Source organism: Xiphophorus hellerii, chromosome 23, assembly GCF_003331165.1.
Source record: "Xiphophorus hellerii strain 12219 chromosome 23, Xiphophorus_hellerii-4.1, whole genome shotgun sequence".
Classification (NCBI taxonomy): domain Eukaryota; kingdom Metazoa; phylum Chordata; class Actinopteri; order Cyprinodontiformes; family Poeciliidae; genus Xiphophorus; species Xiphophorus hellerii.
Genome location: NC_045694.1, coordinates 29736140 through 29752568, shown reverse-complemented (window position 1 = coordinate 29752568; position 16429 = coordinate 29736140). Strand labels below are relative to the sequence as shown.

At 41.8% G+C, this 16429-nt stretch overlaps 46 non-coding genes across 46 annotated transcripts; 31 read left to right on the top strand and 15 right to left on the bottom strand.

Annotated features, from left to right (window-relative positions):
• Positions 1-283: 283 nt before the first annotated feature.
• On the bottom strand, positions 284-355 carry trnap-agg (transfer RNA proline (anticodon AGG)). The gene has a single exon. It is a non-coding gene; the product is annotated as a tRNA-Pro (tRNA).
• Positions 356-457: 102 nt separating this feature from the next.
• trnap-ugg (transfer RNA proline (anticodon UGG)) lies at positions 458-529 on the top strand. The gene has a single exon. It is a non-coding gene; the product is annotated as a tRNA-Pro (tRNA).
• Positions 530-935: 406 nt separating this feature from the next.
• trnap-cgg (transfer RNA proline (anticodon CGG)) lies at positions 936-1007 on the top strand. Its single transcript has one exon. It is a non-coding gene; the product is annotated as a tRNA-Pro (tRNA).
• Positions 1008-1292: 285 nt separating this feature from the next.
• trnap-agg (transfer RNA proline (anticodon AGG)) lies at positions 1293-1364 on the bottom strand. Its single transcript has one exon. It is a non-coding gene; the product is annotated as a tRNA-Pro (tRNA).
• A 102-nt stretch (positions 1365-1466) lies between these two features.
• trnap-ugg (transfer RNA proline (anticodon UGG)) lies at positions 1467-1538 on the top strand. Its single transcript has one exon. It is a non-coding gene; the product is annotated as a tRNA-Pro (tRNA).
• Positions 1539-1944: 406 nt separating this feature from the next.
• trnap-cgg (transfer RNA proline (anticodon CGG)) lies at positions 1945-2016 on the top strand. The gene has a single exon. It is a non-coding gene; the product is annotated as a tRNA-Pro (tRNA).
• Positions 2017-2301: 285 nt separating this feature from the next.
• Positions 2302-2373, bottom strand: trnap-agg (transfer RNA proline (anticodon AGG)). The gene has a single exon. It is a non-coding gene; the product is annotated as a tRNA-Pro (tRNA).
• A 102-nt stretch (positions 2374-2475) lies between these two features.
• Positions 2476-2547, top strand: trnap-ugg (transfer RNA proline (anticodon UGG)). Its single transcript has one exon. It is a non-coding gene; the product is annotated as a tRNA-Pro (tRNA).
• Positions 2548-2953: 406 nt separating this feature from the next.
• trnap-cgg (transfer RNA proline (anticodon CGG)) lies at positions 2954-3025 on the top strand. Its single transcript has one exon. It is a non-coding gene; the product is annotated as a tRNA-Pro (tRNA).
• A 284-nt stretch (positions 3026-3309) lies between these two features.
• Positions 3310-3381, bottom strand: trnap-agg (transfer RNA proline (anticodon AGG)). Its single transcript has one exon. It is a non-coding gene; the product is annotated as a tRNA-Pro (tRNA).
• A 102-nt stretch (positions 3382-3483) lies between these two features.
• trnap-ugg (transfer RNA proline (anticodon UGG)) lies at positions 3484-3555 on the top strand. The gene has a single exon. It is a non-coding gene; the product is annotated as a tRNA-Pro (tRNA).
• Positions 3556-3936: 381 nt separating this feature from the next.
• On the top strand, positions 3937-4008 carry trnap-ugg (transfer RNA proline (anticodon UGG)). Its single transcript has one exon. It is a non-coding gene; the product is annotated as a tRNA-Pro (tRNA).
• A 284-nt stretch (positions 4009-4292) lies between these two features.
• Positions 4293-4364, bottom strand: trnap-agg (transfer RNA proline (anticodon AGG)). Its single transcript has one exon. It is a non-coding gene; the product is annotated as a tRNA-Pro (tRNA).
• Positions 4365-4466: 102 nt separating this feature from the next.
• trnap-ugg (transfer RNA proline (anticodon UGG)) lies at positions 4467-4538 on the top strand. Its single transcript has one exon. It is a non-coding gene; the product is annotated as a tRNA-Pro (tRNA).
• An 859-nt stretch (positions 4539-5397) lies between these two features.
• On the top strand, positions 5398-5469 carry trnap-cgg (transfer RNA proline (anticodon CGG)). The gene has a single exon. It is a non-coding gene; the product is annotated as a tRNA-Pro (tRNA).
• Positions 5470-5875: 406 nt separating this feature from the next.
• trnap-cgg (transfer RNA proline (anticodon CGG)) lies at positions 5876-5947 on the top strand. Its single transcript has one exon. It is a non-coding gene; the product is annotated as a tRNA-Pro (tRNA).
• A 285-nt stretch (positions 5948-6232) lies between these two features.
• trnap-agg (transfer RNA proline (anticodon AGG)) lies at positions 6233-6304 on the bottom strand. The gene has a single exon. It is a non-coding gene; the product is annotated as a tRNA-Pro (tRNA).
• Positions 6305-6406: 102 nt separating this feature from the next.
• Positions 6407-6478, top strand: trnap-ugg (transfer RNA proline (anticodon UGG)). The gene has a single exon. It is a non-coding gene; the product is annotated as a tRNA-Pro (tRNA).
• A 406-nt stretch (positions 6479-6884) lies between these two features.
• trnap-cgg (transfer RNA proline (anticodon CGG)) lies at positions 6885-6956 on the top strand. The gene has a single exon. It is a non-coding gene; the product is annotated as a tRNA-Pro (tRNA).
• Positions 6957-7241: 285 nt separating this feature from the next.
• trnap-agg (transfer RNA proline (anticodon AGG)) lies at positions 7242-7313 on the bottom strand. Its single transcript has one exon. It is a non-coding gene; the product is annotated as a tRNA-Pro (tRNA).
• Positions 7314-7415: 102 nt separating this feature from the next.
• On the top strand, positions 7416-7487 carry trnap-ugg (transfer RNA proline (anticodon UGG)). Its single transcript has one exon. It is a non-coding gene; the product is annotated as a tRNA-Pro (tRNA).
• Positions 7488-7893: 406 nt separating this feature from the next.
• trnap-cgg (transfer RNA proline (anticodon CGG)) lies at positions 7894-7965 on the top strand. The gene has a single exon. It is a non-coding gene; the product is annotated as a tRNA-Pro (tRNA).
• A 285-nt stretch (positions 7966-8250) lies between these two features.
• Positions 8251-8322, bottom strand: trnap-agg (transfer RNA proline (anticodon AGG)). The gene has a single exon. It is a non-coding gene; the product is annotated as a tRNA-Pro (tRNA).
• A 102-nt stretch (positions 8323-8424) lies between these two features.
• trnap-ugg (transfer RNA proline (anticodon UGG)) lies at positions 8425-8496 on the top strand. Its single transcript has one exon. It is a non-coding gene; the product is annotated as a tRNA-Pro (tRNA).
• A 406-nt stretch (positions 8497-8902) lies between these two features.
• Positions 8903-8974, top strand: trnap-cgg (transfer RNA proline (anticodon CGG)). Its single transcript has one exon. It is a non-coding gene; the product is annotated as a tRNA-Pro (tRNA).
• A 285-nt stretch (positions 8975-9259) lies between these two features.
• Positions 9260-9331, bottom strand: trnap-agg (transfer RNA proline (anticodon AGG)). The gene has a single exon. It is a non-coding gene; the product is annotated as a tRNA-Pro (tRNA).
• Positions 9332-9433: 102 nt separating this feature from the next.
• On the top strand, positions 9434-9505 carry trnap-ugg (transfer RNA proline (anticodon UGG)). Its single transcript has one exon. It is a non-coding gene; the product is annotated as a tRNA-Pro (tRNA).
• Positions 9506-9911: 406 nt separating this feature from the next.
• trnap-cgg (transfer RNA proline (anticodon CGG)) lies at positions 9912-9983 on the top strand. Its single transcript has one exon. It is a non-coding gene; the product is annotated as a tRNA-Pro (tRNA).
• A 406-nt stretch (positions 9984-10389) lies between these two features.
• trnap-cgg (transfer RNA proline (anticodon CGG)) lies at positions 10390-10461 on the top strand. Its single transcript has one exon. It is a non-coding gene; the product is annotated as a tRNA-Pro (tRNA).
• A 285-nt stretch (positions 10462-10746) lies between these two features.
• Positions 10747-10818, bottom strand: trnap-agg (transfer RNA proline (anticodon AGG)). Its single transcript has one exon. It is a non-coding gene; the product is annotated as a tRNA-Pro (tRNA).
• A 102-nt stretch (positions 10819-10920) lies between these two features.
• On the top strand, positions 10921-10992 carry trnap-ugg (transfer RNA proline (anticodon UGG)). Its single transcript has one exon. It is a non-coding gene; the product is annotated as a tRNA-Pro (tRNA).
• A 406-nt stretch (positions 10993-11398) lies between these two features.
• Positions 11399-11470, top strand: trnap-cgg (transfer RNA proline (anticodon CGG)). The gene has a single exon. It is a non-coding gene; the product is annotated as a tRNA-Pro (tRNA).
• A 278-nt stretch (positions 11471-11748) lies between these two features.
• Positions 11749-11820, bottom strand: trnap-agg (transfer RNA proline (anticodon AGG)). The gene has a single exon. It is a non-coding gene; the product is annotated as a tRNA-Pro (tRNA).
• A 102-nt stretch (positions 11821-11922) lies between these two features.
• trnap-ugg (transfer RNA proline (anticodon UGG)) lies at positions 11923-11994 on the top strand. Its single transcript has one exon. It is a non-coding gene; the product is annotated as a tRNA-Pro (tRNA).
• A 406-nt stretch (positions 11995-12400) lies between these two features.
• Positions 12401-12472, top strand: trnap-cgg (transfer RNA proline (anticodon CGG)). The gene has a single exon. It is a non-coding gene; the product is annotated as a tRNA-Pro (tRNA).
• Positions 12473-12754: 282 nt separating this feature from the next.
• On the bottom strand, positions 12755-12826 carry trnap-agg (transfer RNA proline (anticodon AGG)). The gene has a single exon. It is a non-coding gene; the product is annotated as a tRNA-Pro (tRNA).
• Positions 12827-12928: 102 nt separating this feature from the next.
• On the top strand, positions 12929-13000 carry trnap-ugg (transfer RNA proline (anticodon UGG)). Its single transcript has one exon. It is a non-coding gene; the product is annotated as a tRNA-Pro (tRNA).
• A 406-nt stretch (positions 13001-13406) lies between these two features.
• Positions 13407-13478, top strand: trnap-cgg (transfer RNA proline (anticodon CGG)). Its single transcript has one exon. It is a non-coding gene; the product is annotated as a tRNA-Pro (tRNA).
• A 278-nt stretch (positions 13479-13756) lies between these two features.
• On the bottom strand, positions 13757-13828 carry trnap-agg (transfer RNA proline (anticodon AGG)). Its single transcript has one exon. It is a non-coding gene; the product is annotated as a tRNA-Pro (tRNA).
• Positions 13829-13930: 102 nt separating this feature from the next.
• On the top strand, positions 13931-14002 carry trnap-ugg (transfer RNA proline (anticodon UGG)). Its single transcript has one exon. It is a non-coding gene; the product is annotated as a tRNA-Pro (tRNA).
• Positions 14003-14739: 737 nt separating this feature from the next.
• trnap-agg (transfer RNA proline (anticodon AGG)) lies at positions 14740-14811 on the bottom strand. Its single transcript has one exon. It is a non-coding gene; the product is annotated as a tRNA-Pro (tRNA).
• A 102-nt stretch (positions 14812-14913) lies between these two features.
• On the top strand, positions 14914-14985 carry trnap-ugg (transfer RNA proline (anticodon UGG)). Its single transcript has one exon. It is a non-coding gene; the product is annotated as a tRNA-Pro (tRNA).
• A 381-nt stretch (positions 14986-15366) lies between these two features.
• trnap-cgg (transfer RNA proline (anticodon CGG)) lies at positions 15367-15438 on the top strand. Its single transcript has one exon. It is a non-coding gene; the product is annotated as a tRNA-Pro (tRNA).
• A 284-nt stretch (positions 15439-15722) lies between these two features.
• trnap-agg (transfer RNA proline (anticodon AGG)) lies at positions 15723-15794 on the bottom strand. The gene has a single exon. It is a non-coding gene; the product is annotated as a tRNA-Pro (tRNA).
• Positions 15795-15896: 102 nt separating this feature from the next.
• On the top strand, positions 15897-15968 carry trnap-ugg (transfer RNA proline (anticodon UGG)). The gene has a single exon. It is a non-coding gene; the product is annotated as a tRNA-Pro (tRNA).
• Positions 15969-16349: 381 nt separating this feature from the next.
• Positions 16350-16421, top strand: trnap-cgg (transfer RNA proline (anticodon CGG)). Its single transcript has one exon. It is a non-coding gene; the product is annotated as a tRNA-Pro (tRNA).
• The last annotated feature ends 8 nt before the right edge of the window (positions 16422-16429 follow it).

Genomic DNA, 16429 nt, shown 5'->3' with positions numbered 1-16429 from the left:
CAAACTAATAGAAGGAACTGAAATGAAGAAAAGGACGTTTTCCGAAAGAACTCACAATCTGATTTTTTGGTTAAATTTTCCTAGAGGTACTGTCGAGAACAACACAGTACTCTTTCCCAATCTGTACTGCATGGTATTAAAATGATTTAACGTTCAACAACAACGAAATGAACAAACAAAATGGCTTCCTTCAAACATAAAACCAGATCTCTTGTAATATATTTGCAAGTGTTCCCATACAATTACTGATAGGCAATGCAGGGTTACCTACAAATGGTCCAAGGGGCTCGTCCGGGATTTGAACCCGGGACCTCTCGCACCCTAAGCGAGAATCATACTCCTAGACCAACGAGCCGCTTGTGTATATAATATTCTACTCAAATGCTGTCTTGTACTATTTGGATTGATGAAAAAGCTAGTCCTACTGTCTCTTCCTAACAAGAAATTTTAGGCATGTGGCTCGTTGGTCTAGGGGTATGATTCTCGCTTTGGGTGCGAGAGGTCCCGGGTTCAAATCCCGGACGAGCCCAATTAATCACTTTAAGACAACAATGATGAATTACAAAACATACTCACAATTTGAGATGTTGATGCAGTGATTCTGACTTTTACAGTGGACAACGACAGAAATCTCTGGCGCCGCATGTAATTCATAGAAAGAAAATCATTTGATACTTATCAACAAAGAAATGATATTATCATGAGTGCTATCACAAACTTGCAATTGCCCCTTCAAAACAGCCCTTTTGTGATACTTCCCAAAAGGGGATAATGAATAATGAATCACTTTAAGACACTTCTCGGGATAAAGGCTAGTATGTACTCTTCGCAATTGGGTGCACTGCCTACAAGTGTTCGAAGGGGCTCTTGGACTAGGTGGCTTGATGATAAAACTGGTTCTACCCTCACAAAGTTACAAGTTGTTCTTTGTGGGTGGCTCGTTGGTCTAGGGGTATGATTCTCGCTTCGGGTGTGAGAGGTCCCGGGTTCAAATCCCGGACGAGCCCACCAAACTAATAGAAGGAACTGAAATGAAGAAAAGGACGTTTTCCGAAAGAACTCACAATCTGATTTTTTGTTTATATTTTCCTAGAGGTACTGTCGAGAACAATACAGTACTCTTTCCCAATCTGTACTGCATGGTATTAAAATGATGTAACGTTCAAACACAACGAAATGAACAAACAAAATGGCTTCCTTCAAACATAAAACCAGATCTCTTGTAATATATTTGCAAGTGTTCCCATACAATTACTGATAGGCAATGCAGGGTTACCTACAAATGGTCCAAGGGGCTCGTCCGGGATTTGAACCCGGGACCTCTCGCACCCTAAGCGAGAATCATACTCCTAGACCAACGAGCCGCTTGTGTATTTAATATTCTACTCAAACGCTGTCTTGTACTATTTGGATTGATGAAAAAGCTAGACCTACTGTCTCTTCCTAAGAAGTAATTTTAAGCATGTGGCTCGTTGGTCTAGGGGTATGATTCTCGCTTTGGGTGCGAGAGGTCCCGGGTTCAAATCCCGGACGAGCCCAATTAATCCCTTTAAGACAACAATGATGATTTAAAAAACATACTCACAATTTGAGATGTTGATGCAGTGATTCTGCATTTTACAGTGGACAATGACATAGACCTTGGGCGCCGCATGTAATTCATAGAAAGAAAATCATTTGATACTTATCAACAAAGAAATGATATTATAATGAGTGCTATCACAAACTTGCAATTGCCCCTTCAAAACAGCCCATTTGTGATGCTTCCCAATAGGGGATAATGAATAATAAATCACTTTAAGACACTTCTCGGGATAAAGGCTAGTATGTACTCTTCGCAATTGGGTGCACTGCCTACAAGTGTTCGAAGCGGCTCTTGGACTAGATGGCTTGATGATAAAACTGGTTCTACACTCACAAAGTTACAAGTTGTCCTTTGTGGGTGGCTCGTTGGTCTAGGGGTATGATTCTCGCTTCGGGTGTGAGAGGTCCCGGGTGCAAATCCCTGACGAGCCCAGCAAACTAATAGAAGGAACTGAAATGAAGAAAAGGACGTTTTCCGAAAGAACTCACAATCTGATTTTTTGGTTAAATTTTCCTAGAGGTACTGTCGAGAACAACACAGTACTCTTTCCCAATCTGTACTGCATGGTATTAAAATGATTTAACGTTCAACAACAACGAAATGAACAAACAAAATGGCTTCCTTCAAACATAAAACCAGATCTCTTGTAATATATTTGCAAGTGTTCCCATACAATTACTGATAGGCAATGCAGGGTTACCTACAAATGGTCCAAGGGGCTCGTCCGGGATTTGAACCCGGGACCTCTCGCACCCTAAGCGAGAATCATACTCCTAGACCAACGAGCCGCTTGTGTATATAATATTCTACTCAAACGCTGTCTTGTACTATTTGGATTGATGAAAAAGCTAGTCCTACTGTCTCTTCCTAACAAGAAATTTTAGGCATGTGGCTCGTTGGTCTAGGGGTATGATTCTCGCTTTGGGTGCGAGAGGTCCCGGGTTCAAATCCCGGACGAGCCCAATTAATCACTTTAAGACAACAATGATGAATTACAAAACATACTCACAATTTGAGATGTTGATGCAGTGATTCTGACTTTTACAGTGGACAACGACAGAAATCTCTGGCGCCGCATGTAATTCATAGAAAGAAAATCATTTGATACTTATCAACAAAGAAATGATATTATCATGAGTGCTATCACAAACTTGCAATTGCCCCTTCAAAACAGCCCTTTTGTGATACTTCCCAAAAGGGGATAATGAATAATGAATCACTTTAAGACACTTCTCGGGATAAAGGCTAGTATGTACTCTTCGCAATTGGGTGCACTGCCTACAAGTGTTCGAAGGGGCTCTTGGACTAGGTGGCTTGATGATAAAACTGGTTCTACCCTCACAAAGTTACAAGTTGTTCTTTGTGGGTGGCTCGTTGGTCTAGGGGTATGATTCTCGCTTCGGGTGTGAGAGGTCCCGGGTTCAAATCCCGGACGAGCCCACCAAACTAATAGAATTAACTGAAATGAAGAAAAGGACGTTTTCCGAAAGAACTCACAATCTGATTTTTTGGTAAATTTTCCTAGAGGTACTGTCGAGAACAACACAGTACTCTTTCCCAATCTGTACTGCATGGTAATAAAATGATTTAACATTCAACAACAAAGAAATGAACAAACAAAATGGCTTCCTTCAAACATAAAACCGGATCTCTTGTAATATATTTGCAAGTCTTCCCATACAATTACAGATAGGCACTGCAGGGTTACCTACAAACGGTCCAAGGGGCTCGTCCGGGATTTGAACCCGGGACCTCTCGCACCCTAAGCGAGAATCATACTCCTAGACCAACGAGCCGCTTGTGTATATAATATTCTACTCAAACGCTGTCTTGTACTATTTGGATTGATGAAAAAGCTAGTCCTACTGTCTCTTCCTAACAAGTAATTTTAAGCATGTGGCTCGTTGGTCTAGGGGTATGATTCTTGCTTTGGGTGCGAGAGGTCCCGGGTTCAAATCCCGGACGAGCCCAATTGGTCACTTTAAGACAACAATGATGATTTACAAAACATACTCACAATTTCAGATGTTGATGCAGTGATTCTGACTTTTACAGTGGACAATGACATAGACCTCTGGCGCCGCATGTAATTCATAGAAAGAAAATCATTTGATACTTATCAACAAAGAAATGACATTATCATGAGCGCTTTCACACACTTGCAATTGCCCCTTCAAAACAGCCCTTTTGTGATACTTCCCACACAGCCACACTTCTCAGGATAAAGGCTAGTATGTACTCTTCACAATTGGGTGCACTGCCTACAAGTGTTCGAAGGGGCTCTTGGACTAGGTGGCTTCATGATAAAACTGGTTCTACCCTCACAAAGTTACAAGTTGTTCTTTGTGGGTGGCTCGTTGGTCTAGGGGTATGATTCTCGCTTTGGGTGTGAGAGGTCCCGGGTTCAAATCCCTGACGAGCCCAGCAAACTAATAGAAGGAACTGAAATGAAGAAAAGGACGTTTTCCGAAAGAACTCACAATCTGATTTTTTGGTAAATTTTCCTAGAGGTACTGTCGAGAACAACACAGTACTCTTTCCCAATCTGTACTGCATGGTAATAAAATGATTTAACATTCAACAACAAAGAAATGAACAAACAAAATGGCTTCCCTCAAACATAAAACTGGATCTCTTGTAATATATTTGCAAGTCTTCCCATACATTTACAGATAGGCACTGCAGGGTTACCTACAAATGGTCCAAGGGGCTCGTCCGGGATTTGAACCCGGGACCTCTCGCACCCTAAGCGAGAATCATACTCCTAGACCAACGAGCCGCTTGTGTATTTAATATTCTACTCAAACGCTGTCTTGTACTATTTGGATTGATGAAAAAGCTAGTCCTACTGTCTCTTCCTAACAAGTAATTTTAAGCATGTGGCTCGTTGGTCTAGGGGTATGATTCTTGCTTTGGGTGCGAGAGGTCCCGGGTTCAAATCCCGGACGAGCCCAATTGGTCACTTTAAGACAACAATGATGATTTACAAAACATACTCACAATTTCAGATGTTGATGCAGTGATTCTGACTTTTACAGTGGACAATGACATAGACCTCTGGCGCCGCATGTAATTCATAGAAAGAAAATCATTTGATACTTATCAACAAAGAAATGACATTATCATGAGCGCTTTCACACACTTGCAATTGCCCCTTCAAAACAGCCCTTTTGTGATACTTCCCACACAGCCACACTTCTCAGGATAAAGGCTAGTATGTACTCTTCGCAATTGGGTGCACTGCCTACAAGTGTTCGAAGCGGCTCTTGGTCTAGATGGCTTGATGATAAAACTGGTTCTACCCTCACAAAGTTACAAGTTGTTCTTTGTGGGTGGCTCGTTGGTCTAGGGGTATGGTTCTCTCTTCGGGTGTGACAGGTCCCGGGATCAAATCCCGGACGAGCCCAATTAATCACTTTAAGACAACAATGATGAATTACAAAACATACTCACAATTTGAGATGTTGATGCAGTGATTCTGACTTTTACAGTGGACAACGACAGAAATCTCTGGCGCCGCATGTAATTCATAGAAAGAAAATCATTTGATACTTATCAACAAAGAAATGATATTATCATGAGTGCTATCACAAACTTGCAATTGCCCCTTCAAAACAGCCCTTTTGTGATACTTCCCAAAAGGGGATAATGAATAATGAATCACTTTAAGACACTTCTCGGGATAAAGGCTAGTATGTACTCTTCGCAATTGGGTGCACTGCCTACAAGTGTTCGAAGGGGCTCTTGGACTAGGTGGCTTGATGATAAAACTGGTTCTACCCTCACAAAGTTACAAGTTGTTCTTTGTGGGTGGCTCGTTGGTCTAGGGGTATGATTCTCGCTTCGGGTGTGAGAGGTCCCGGGTTCAAATCCCGGACGAGCCCAATTAATCCCTTTAAGACAACAATGATGATTTAAAAAACATACTCACAATTTGAGATGTTGATGCAGTGATTCTGCATTTTACAGTGGACAATGACATAGACCTTGGGCGCCGCATGTAATTCATAGAAAGAAAATCATTTGATACTTATCAACAAAGAAATGATATTATAATGAGTGCTATCACAAACTTGCAATTGCCCCTTCAAAACAGCCCATTTGTGATGCTTCCCAATAGGGGATAATGAATAATAAATCACTTTAAGACACTTCTCGGGATAAAGGCTAGTATGTACTCTTCGCAATTGGGTGCACTGCCTACAAGTGTTCGAAGCGGCTCTTGGACTAGATGGCTTGATGATAAAACTGGTTCTACACTCACAAAGTTACAAGTTGTCCTTTGTGGGTGGCTCGTTGGTCTAGGGGTATGATTCTCGCTTCGGGTGTGAGAGGTCCCGGGTGCAAATCCCTGACGAGCCCAGCAAACTAATAGAAGGAACTGAAATGAAGAAAAGGACGTTTTCCGAAAGAACTCACAATCTGATTTTTTGGTTAAATTTTCCTAGAGGTACTGTCGAGAACAACACAGTACTCTTTCCCAATCTGTACTGCATGGTATTAAAATGATTTAACGTTCAACAACAACGAAATGAACAAACAAAATGGCTTCCTTCAAACATAAAACCAGATCTCTTGTAATATATTTGCAAGTGTTCCCATACAATTACTGATAGGCAATGCAGGGTTACCTACAAATGGTCCAAGGGGCTCGTCCGGGATTTGAACCCGGGACCTCTCGCACCCTAAGCGAGAATCATACTCCTAGACCAACGAGCCGCTTGTGTATATAATATTCTACTCAAATGCTGTCTTGTACTATTTGGATTGATGAAAAAGCTAGTCCTACTGTCTCTTCCTAACAAGAAATTTTAGGCATGTGGCTCGTTGGTCTAGGGGTATGATTCTCGCTTTGGGTGCGAGAGGTCCCGGGTTCAAATCCCGGACGAGCCCAATTAATCACTTTAAGACAACAATGATGAATTACAAAACATACTCACAATTTGAGATGTTGATGCAGTGATTCTGACTTTTACAGTGGACAACGACAGAAATCTCTGGCGCCGCATGTAATTCATAGAAAGAAAATCATTTGATACTTATCAACAAAGAAATGATATTATCATGAGTGCTATCACAAACTTGCAATTGCCCCTTCAAAACAGCCCTTTTGTGATACTTCCCAAAAGGGGATAATGAATAATGAATCACTTTAAGACACTTCTCGGGATAAAGGCTAGTATGTACTCTTCGCAATTGGGTGCACTGCCTACAAGTGTTCGAAGGGGCTCTTGGACTAGGTGGCTTGATGATAAAACTGGTTCTACCCTCACAAAGTTACAAGTTGTTCTTTGTGGGTGGCTCGTTGGTCTAGGGGTATGATTCTCGCTTCGGGTGTGAGAGGTCCCGGGTTCAAATCCCGGACGAGCCCACCAAACTAATAGAAGGAACTGAAATGAAGAAAAGGACGTTTTCCGAAAGAACTCACAATCTGATTTTTTGTTTATATTTTCCTAGAGGTACTGTCGAGAACAATACAGTACTCTTTCCCAATCTGTACTGCATGGTATTAAAATGATGTAACGTTCAAACACAACGAAATGAACAAACAAAATGGCTTCCTTCAAACATAAAACCAGATCTCTTGTAATATATTTGCAAGTGTTCCCATACAATTACTGATAGGCAATGCAGGGTTACCTACAAATGGTCCAAGGGGCTCGTCCGGGATTTGAACCCGGGACCTCTCGCACCCTAAGCGAGAATCATACTCCTAGACCAACGAGCCGCTTGTGTATTTAATATTCTACTCAAACGCTGTCTTGTACTATTTGGATTGATGAAAAAGCTAGACCTACTGTCTCTTCCTAAGAAGTAATTTTAAGCATGTGGCTCGTTGGTCTAGGGGTATGATTCTCGCTTTGGGTGCGAGAGGTCCCGGGTTCAAATCCCGGACGAGCCCAATTAATCCCTTTAAGACAACAATGATGATTTAAAAAACATACTCACAATTTGAGATGTTGATGCAGTGATTCTGCATTTTACAGTGGACAATGACATAGACCTTGGGCGCCGCATGTAATTCATAGAAAGAAAATCATTTGATACTTATCAACAAAGAAATGATATTATAATGAGTGCTATCACAAACTTGCAATTGCCCCTTCAAAACAGCCCATTTGTGATGCTTCCCAATAGGGGATAATGAATAATAAATCACTTTAAGACACTTCTCGGGATAAAGGCTAGTATGTACTCTTCGCAATTGGGTGCACTGCCTACAAGTGTTCGAAGCGGCTCTTGGACTAGATGGCTTGATGATAAAACTGGTTCTACACTCACAAAGTTACAAGTTGTCCTTTGTGGGTGGCTCGTTGGTCTAGGGGTATGATTCTCGCTTCGGGTGTGAGAGGTCCCGGGTGCAAATCCCTGACGAGCCCAGCAAACTAATAGAAGGAACTGAAATGAAGAAAAGGACGTTTTCCGAAAGAACTCACAATCTGATTTTTTGGTTAAATTTTCCTAGAGGTACTGTCGAGAACAACACAGTACTCTTTCCCAATCTGTACTGCATGGTATTAAAATGATTTAACGTTCAACAACAACGAAATGAACAAACAAAATGGCTTCCTTCAAACATAAAACCAGATCTCTTGTAATATATTTGCAAGTGTTCCCATACAATTACTGATAGGCAATGCAGGGTTACCTACAAATGGTCCAAGGGGCTCGTCCGGGATTTGAACCCGGGACCTCTCGCACCCTAAGCGAGAATCATACTCCTAGACCAACGAGCCGCTTGTGTATATAATATTCTACTCAAACGCTGTCTTGTACTATTTGGATTGATGAAAAAGCTAGTCCTACTGTCTCTTCCTAACAAGAAATTTTAGGCATGTGGCTCGTTGGTCTAGGGGTATGATTCTCGCTTTGGGTGCGAGAGGTCCCGGGTTCAAATCCCGGACGAGCCCAATTAATCACTTTAAGACAACAATGATGAATTACAAAACATACTCACAATTTGAGATGTTGATGCAGTGATTCTGACTTTTACAGTGGACAACGACAGAAATCTCTGGCGCCGCATGTAATTCATAGAAAGAAAATCATTTGATACTTATCAACAAAGAAATGATATTATCATGAGTGCTATCACAAACTTGCAATTGCCCCTTCAAAACAGCCCTTTTGTGATACTTCCCAAAAGGGGATAATGAATAATGAATCACTTTAAGACACTTCTCGGGATAAAGGCTAGTATGTACTCTTCGCAATTGGGTGCACTGCCTACAAGTGTTCGAAGGGGCTCTTGGACTAGGTGGCTTGATGATAAAACTGGTTCTACCCTCACAAAGTTACAAGTTGTTCTTTGTGGGTGGCTCGTTGGTCTAGGGGTATGATTCTCGCTTCGGGTGTGAGAGGTCCCGGGTTCAAATCCCGGACGAGCCCACCAAACTAATAGAAGGAACTGAAATGAAGAAAAGGACGTTTTCCGAAAGAACTCACAATCTGATTTTTTGTTTATATTTTCCTAGAGGTACTGTCGAGAACAATACAGTACTCTTTCCCAATCTGTACTGCATGGTATTAAAATGATGTAACGTTCAAACACAACGAAATGAACAAACAAAATGGCTTCCTTCAAACATAAAACCAGATCTCTTGTAATATATTTGCAAGTGTTCCCATACAATTACTGATAGGCAATGCAGGGTTACCTACAAATGGTCCAAGGGGCTCGTCCGGGATTTGAACCCGGGACCTCTCGCACCCTAAGCGAGAATCATACTCCTAGACCAACGAGCCGCTTGTGTATTTAATATTCTACTCAAACGCTGTCTTGTACTATTTGGATTGATGAAAAAGCTAGTCCTACTGTCTCTTCCTAACAAGAAATTTTAGGCATGTGGCTCGTTGGTCTAGGGGTATGATTCTCGCTTTGGGTGCGAGAGGTCCCGGGTTCAAATCCCGGACGAGCCCAATTAATCACTTTAAGACAACAATGATGAATTACAAAACATACTCACAATTTGAGATGTTGATGCAGTGATTCTGACTTTTACAGTGGACAACGACAGAAATCTCTGGCGCCGCATGTAATTCATAGAAAGAAAATCATTTGATACTTATCAACAAAGAAATGATATTATCATGAGTGCTATCACAAACTTGCAATTGCCCCTTCAAAACAGCCCTTTTGTGATACTTCCCAAAAGGGGATAATGAATAATGAATCACTTTAAGACACTTCTCGGGATAAAGGCTAGTATGTACTCTTCGCAATTGGGTGCACTGCCTACAAGTGTTCGAAGGGGCTCTTGGACTAGGTGGCTTGATGATAAAACTGGTTCTACCCTCACAAAGTTACAAGTTGTTCTTTGTGGGTGGCTCGTTGGTCTAGGGGTATGATTCTCGCTTCGGGTGTGAGAGGTCCCGGGTTCAAATCCCGGACGAGCCCAATTAATCCCTTTAAGACAACAATGATGATTTAAAAAACATACTCACAATTTGAGATGTTGATGCAGTGATTCTGCATTTTACAGTGGACAATGACATAGACCTTGGGCGCCGCATGTAATTCATAGAAAGAAAATCATTTGATACTTATCAACAAAGAAATGATATTATAATGAGTGCTATCACAAACTTGCAATTGCCCCTTCAAAACAGCCCATTTGTGATGCTTCCCAATAGGGGATAATGAATAATAAATCACTTTAAGACACTTCTCGGGATAAAGGCTAGTATGTACTCTTCGCAATTGGGTGCACTGCCTACAAGTGTTCGAAGCGGCTCTTGGACTAGATGGCTTGATGATAAAACTGGTTCTACACTCACAAAGTTACAAGTTGTCCTTTGTGGGTGGCTCGTTGGTCTAGGGGTATGATTCTCGCTTCGGGTGTGAGAGGTCCCGGGTGCAAATCCCTGACGAGCCCAGCAAACTAATAGAAGGAACTGAAATGAAGAAAAGGACGTTTTCCGAAAGAACTCACAATCTGATTTTTTGGTTAAATTTTCCTAGAGGTACTGTCGAGAACAACACAGTACTCTTTCCCAATCTGTACTGCATGGTATTAAAATGATTTAACGTTCAACAACAACGAAATGAACAAACAAAATGGCTTCCTTCAAACATAAAACCAGATCTCTTGTAATATATTTGCAAGTGTTCCCATACAATTACTGATAGGCAATGCAGGGTTACCTACAAATGGTCCAAGGGGCTCGTCCGGGATTTGAACCCGGGACCTCTCGCACCCTAAGCGAGAATCATACTCCTAGACCAACGAGCCGCTTGTGTATATAATATTCTACTCAAACGCTGTCTTGTACTATTTGGATTGATGAAAAAGCTAGTCCTACTGTCTCTTCCTAACAAGAAATTTTAGGCATGTGGCTCGTTGGTCTAGGGGTATGATTCTCGCTTTGGGTGCGAGAGGTCCCGGGTTCAAATCCCGGACGAGCCCAATTAATCACTTTAAGACAACAATGATGAATTACAAAACATACTCACAATTTGAGATGTTGATGCAGTGATTCTGACTTTTACAGTGGACAACGACAGAAATCTCTGGCGCCGCATGTAATTCATAGAAAGAAAATCATTTGATACTTATCAACAAAGAAATGATATTATCATGAGTGCTATCACAAACTTGCAATTGCCCCTTCAAAACAGCCCTTTTGTGATACTTCCCAAAAGGGGATAATGAATAATGAATCACTTTAAGACACTTCTCGGGATAAAGGCTAGTATGTACTCTTCGCAATTGGGTGCACTGCCTACAAGTGTTCGAAGGGGCTCTTGGACTAGGTGGCTTGATGATAAAACTGGTTCTACCCTCACAAAGTTACAAGTTGTTCTTTGTGGGTGGCTCGTTGGTCTAGGGGTATGATTCTCGCTTCGGGTGTGAGAGGTCCCGGGTTCAAATCCCGGACGAGCCCACCAAACTAATAGAAGGAACTGAAATGAAGAAAAGGACGTTTTCCGAAAGAACTCACAATCTGATTTTTTGTTTATATTTTCCTAGAGGTACTGTCGAGAACAATACAGTACTCTTTCCCAATCTGTACTGCATGGTATTAAAATGATGTAACGTTCAAACACAACGAAATGAACAAACAAAATGGCTTCCTTCAAACCGGATCTCTTGTAATATATTTGCAAGACTTCCCATACAATTACAGATAGGCACTGCAGGGTTACCTACAAACGGTCCAAGGGGCTCGTCCGGGATTTGAACCCGGGACCTCTCGCACCCTAAGCGAGAATCATACTCCTAGACCAACGAGCCGCTTGTGTATTTAATATTCTACTCAAACGCTGTCTTGTACTATTTGGATTGATGAAAAAGCTAGACCTACTGTCTCTTCCTAAGAAGTAATTTTAAGCATGTGGCTCGTTGGTCTAGGGGTATGATTCTCGCTTTGGGTGCGAGAGGTCCCGGGTTCAAATCCCGGACGAGCCCAATTAATCTCTTTAAGACAACAATGATGATTTAAAAAACATACTCACAATTTGAGATGTTGATGCAGTGATTCTGCATTTTACAGTGGACAATGACATAGACCTTGGGCGCCGCATGTAATTCATAGAAAGAAAATCATTTGATACTTATCAACAAAGAAATGATATTATAATGAGTGCTATCACAAACTTGCAATTGCCCCTTCAAAACAGCCCATTTGTGATACTTCCCAATAGGGGATAATGAATAATAAATCACTTTAAGACACTTCTCGGGATAAAGGCTAGTATGTACTCTTCGCAATTGGGTGCACTGCCTACAAGTGTTCGAAGCGGCTCTTGGACTAGATGGCTTGATGATAAAACTGGTTCTACACTCACAAAGTTACAAGTTGTCCTTTGTGGGTGGCTCGTTGGTCTAGGGGTATGATTCTCGCTTCGGGTGTGAGAGGTCCCGGGTGCAAATCCCTGACGAGCCCAGCAAACTAATAGAAGGAACTGAAATGAAGAAAAGGACGTTTTCCGAAAGAACTCACAATCTGATTTTTTGGTTAAATTTTCCTAGAGGTACTGTCGAGAACAACACAGTACTCTTTCCCAATCTGTACTGCATGGTATTAAGATGATTTAACGTTCAACAATGAAATGAACAAACAAAATGGCTTCCTTCAAACATAAAACCAGATCTCTTGTAATATATTTGCAAGTGTTCCCATACAATTACTGATAGGCAATGCAGGGTTACCTACAAATGGTCCAAGGGGCTCGTCCGGGATTTGAACCCGGGACCTCTCGCACCCTAAGCGAGAATCATACTCCTAGACCAACGAGCCGCTTGTGTATAAAATATTCTACTCAAACGCTGTCTTGTACTATTTGGATTGATGAAAAAGCTAGTCCTACTGTCTCTTCCTAACAAGAAATTTTAGGCATGTGGCTCGTTGGTCTAGGGGTATGATTCTCGCTTTGGGTGCGAGAGGTCCCGGGTTCAAATCCCGGACGAGCCCAATTAATCACTTTAAGACAACAATGATGAATTACAAAACATACTCACAATTTGAGATGTTGATGCAGTGATTCTGACTTTTACAGTGGACAACGACAGAAATCTCTGGCGCCGCATGTAATTCATAGAAAGAAAATCATTTGATACTTATCAACAAAGAAATGATATTATCATGAGTGCTATCACAAACTTGCAATTGCCCCTTCAAAACAGCCCTTTTGTGATACTTCCCAAAAGGGGATAATGAATAATGAATCACTTTAAGACACTTCTCGGGATAAAGGCTAGTATGTACTCTTCGCAATTGGGTGCACTGCCTACAAGTGTTCGAAGGGGCTCTTGGACTAGGTGGCTTGATGATAAAACTGGTTCTACCCTCACAAAGTTACAAGTTGTTCTTTGTGGGTGGCTCGTTGGTCTAGGGGTATGATTCTCGCTTCGGGTGTGAGAGGTCCCGGGTTCAAATCCCGGACGAGCCCAGCAAACTAATAGAAGGAACTGAAATGAAGAAAAGGACATTTTCCGAAAGAACTCACAATCTGATTTTTTGTTTATATTTTCCTAGAGGTACTGTCGAGAACAATACAGTACTCTTTCCCAATCTGTACTGCATGGTATTAAAATGATGTAACGTTCAAACACAACGAAATGAACAAACAAAATGGCTTCCTTCAAACCGGATCTCTTGTAATATATTTGCAAGTGTTCCCATACAATTACTGATAGGCAATGCAGGGTTACCTACAAATGGTCCAAGGGGCTCGTCCGGGATTTGAACCCGGGACCTCTCGCACCCTAAGCGAGAATCATACTCCTAGACCAACGAGCCGCTTGTGTATATAATATTCTACTCAAACGCTGTCTTGTACTATTTGGATTGATGAAAAAGCTAGTCCTACTGTCTCTTCCTAACAAGTAATTTTAAGCATGTGGCTCGTTGGTCTAGGGGTATGATTCTCGCTTTGGGTGCGAGAGGTCCCGGGTTCAAATCCCGGACGAGCCCAATTAGTCACTTTAAGACAACAATGATGATTTACAAAACATACTCACAATTTGAGATGTTGATGCAGTGATTCCGGCTTTTACAGTGGACAATGACATAGACCTTGGGCGCCGCATGTAATTCATAGAAAGAAAATCATTTGATACTTATTCTCAAAGAAATGACATTATCATGAGCGCTTTCACACACTTGCAATTGCCCCTTCAAAACAGCCCTTTTGTGATACTTCCCACACAGCCACACTTCTCAGGATAAAGGCTAGTATGTACTCTTCACAATTGGGTGCACTGCCTACAAGGGTTCGAAGGGGCTCTTGGACTAAGTGGCTTCATGATAAAACTGGTTCTACCCTCACAAAGTTACAAGTTGTTCTTTGTGGGTGGCTCGTTGGTCTCGGGATATGATTCTCGCTTCGGGTGTGAGAGGTCCCGGGTTCAAATCCCGAACTAGCCCAGCAAACTAATAGAAGGAACTGAAATGAAGAAAAGGACATTTTCCGAAAGAACTCACAATCTGATTTTTTGGTAAATTTTCCTAGAGGTACTGTCGAGAACAACACAGTACTCTTTCCCAATCTGTACTGCATGGTAATAAAATGATTTAACGTTCAACAACAAAGAAATGGACAAGCAAAATGGCTTCCTTCAAACATAAAACCAGATCTCTTGTAATATATTTGCAAGTGTTCCCCTACAATTACAGAAAGGCACTGCAGGGTTACCTACCAATTGTCCAAGGGGCTCGTCCGGGATTTGAACCCGGGACCTCTCGCACCCTAAGCGAGAATCATACTCCTAGACCAACGAGCCGCTTGTGTATATAATATTCTACTCAAACGCTGTCTTGTACTATTTGGATTGATGAAAAAGCTAGTCCTACTGTCTCTTCCTAAGAAGTAATTTTAAGCATGTGGCTCGTTGGTCTAGGGGTATGATTCTCGCTTTGGGTGCGAGAGGTCCCGGGTTCAAATCCCGGACTAGCCCAATTGGTGACTTTAAGACAACAATGATGATTTACAAAACATACTCACAATTTGAGATGTTGATGCAGTGATTCTGACTTTTACAGTGGACAATGACATAGACCTTGGGCGCCGCATGTAATTCATAGAAAGAAAATCATTTGATACTTATTCTCAAAGAAATGACATTATCATGAGCGCTTTCACACACTTGCAATTGCCCCTTCAAAACAGCCCTTTTGTGATACTTCCCACACAGCCACACTTCTCAGGATAAAGGCTAGTATGTACTCTTCACAATTGGGTGCACTGCCTACAAGTGTTCGAAGGGGCTCTTGGACTAGGTGGCTTGATGATAAAACTGGTTCTACCCTCACAAAGTTACAAGTTGTTCTTTGTGGGTGGCTCGTTGGTCTAGGGGTATGATTCTCGCTTCGGGTGTGAGAGGTCCCGGGTTCAAATCCCGAACTAGCCCAGCAAACTAATAGAAGGAACTGAAATGAAGAAAAGGACGTTTTCCGAAAGAACTCACAATCTGATTTTTTGGTAAATTTTCCTAGAGGTACTGTCGAGAACAACACAGTACTCTTTCCCAATCTGTACTGCATGGTAATAAAATGATTTAACGTTCAACAACAACGAAATGGACAAGCAAAATGGCTTCCTTCAAACATAAAACAAGATCTCTTGTAATATATTTGCAAGTGTTCCCCTACAATTACAGATAGGCACTGCAGGGTTACCAACAAATTGTCCAAGGGGCTCGTCCGGGATTTGAACCCGGGACCTCTCGCACCCTAAGCGAGAATCATACTCCTAGACCAACGAGCCGCTTGTGTATATAATATTCTACTCAAACGCTGTCTTGTACTATTTGGATTGATGAAAAAGCTAGTCCTACTGTCTCTTCCTAAGAAGTAATTTTAAGCATGTGGCTCGTTGGTCTAGAGGTATGATTCTCGCTTTGGGTGCGAGAGGTCCTGGGTTCAAATCCCGGACGAGCCCAATTAGTTACTTTAAGACAACAATGATGATTTACAAAACATACTCACAATTTGAGATGTTGATGCAGTGATTCTGACTTTTACAGTGGACAATGACATAGACCTCGGGCGCCGCATGTAATTCATAGAAAGAAAATCATTTGATACTTATCCACAAAGAAATGACATTATCATGAGCGCTTTCACACACTTGCAATTGCCCCTTCAAAACAGCCCTTTTGTGATACTTCCCACACAGCCACACTTCTCAGGATAAAGGCTAGTATGTACTCTTCGCAATTGGGTGCACTGCCTACAAGTGTTCGAAGCGGCTCTTGGACTAGATGGCTTGATGATAAAACTGGTTCTACCCTCACAAAGTTACAAGTTGTTCTTTGCGGGTGGCTCGTTGGTCTAGGGGTATGATTCTCGCTTCGGGTGTGAGAGGTCCCGGGTTCAAATCCTGGACGAGCCCAGTAAACT